Consider the following 1,485-nt stretch of genomic DNA (forward strand, 5'->3'; position numbering starts at 1 on the left):
CCAAAAGAAAAGTCCTTTGAGGGAATTACACCGGGAATAAGCACAAGCAACAGCTCAGTGTACAAAACTGACCTTTGCATAACAGGTTATTCACTTTTTAAACAACTCTGCCTAGTAATTTAACCCAACTCTAATTGCAGCCCCAGTCCTAGCTTGTATATTCAAAGTACTGTATGCAGCAGTGCTGCCTATATATACTGTTTGTGATAGTGGGACCTATCCTCCAGGCAGTGGATCAATATCACAGTTCATTCTACACAGTCTATTGCTTGTACACTCAATGGCTACAGCTTTTGGCCTGATCTGATCTCCAATGAATGAGAATGCGAGAGATGCGAAATAAGCTCCATGTACCATTACCAGATAATGCATTTTCAATCAGGTTCATGCAGCTACAATATGGTATTTATATCTGGCATACAGGGATTTTGAATGTCTATTGTGAGCACACTGCTTGAAAGCAAAGAACCATGAACAAAATGACAAGCCTTAGGAACAGCATTGTCTAATGGATGGTCCTCAGCAGAGAGTATGGGAGGTGTCTGTAAGCAACGAGTTCAGAAAATGATCAGGAGGACCAACCGCTCATTTTACTACCTCTGTAGTCTCATCTGCTGAAAAAAGACAGTGTTGTTGCACAGACATATGTAATACAGTATCTGTGTGTTTAATATAAATACACCTACATATGTGTATGTCTGTATCTATGGCATTTTCGAACCTCCAGGGTACAGCCTGCCATTGGCCTTCATATGGCTATAAATGCATAGACCCTCAATTGATCACTTGATCAATTGATATTTTTTATTTTCACATTTTATTTTCATTTTACTCGTAGAAATCCAGAGTACACAGGTGTCTCGCTCCAATTTATAGGAGGGAGATGAGGTTCTTTAATATCTGTATACCCGGTGTGAGATTAAGAAACAACGGTTCATATGTTGTTGCATCCAGTTTATTACTAAGACCTAATCAGGGAGACAGGGAAGGGAAGGAGTGCGATAGAAAAGGTGGAAAAGAAGCAGGAGTTGCGTAAAGCGGGGATAGTCACCAGCAGGATCCAGCAGCGGTCCCGTTGCACGGTGTTTGAAGGTCCCAGGCAGAACGCAGCAGAAGACGGGGAGCAGCAGCGTGGCCGGCCTTGGGCAGCAGGCAGGTAGACGAAGAAGTCGAGAAGCCAAGTCTTGAAGCAGCAACAGCGGTCAGGCAGCAGGCTCAGGAGAGTTCAGCAGCATGCAGGAAGACGGGGAGCAGCAGCGTGGCCGGCCTTGGGCAGCAGGCAGGTAGACGAAGAAGTCGAGAAGCCAAGTCTTGAAGCAGCAACAGCGGTCAGGCAGCAGGCTCAGGAGAGTTCAGCAGCATGCAGGAGTCACCTCACGAGGAATCTGATCGTCAGGAATCCCTCTTCTTCTTCAGGAGGAATCTCTTGTCAGAAAAACCTTGCGTTCGTCATGAGGAATCTGTTGTCAGAAACCTCCCGTTCTT

Source organism: Lagopus muta, chromosome 11 (assembly GCF_023343835.1).
Source record: "Lagopus muta isolate bLagMut1 chromosome 11, bLagMut1 primary, whole genome shotgun sequence".
Classification (NCBI taxonomy): Eukaryota; Metazoa; Chordata; class Aves; order Galliformes; family Phasianidae; genus Lagopus; species Lagopus muta.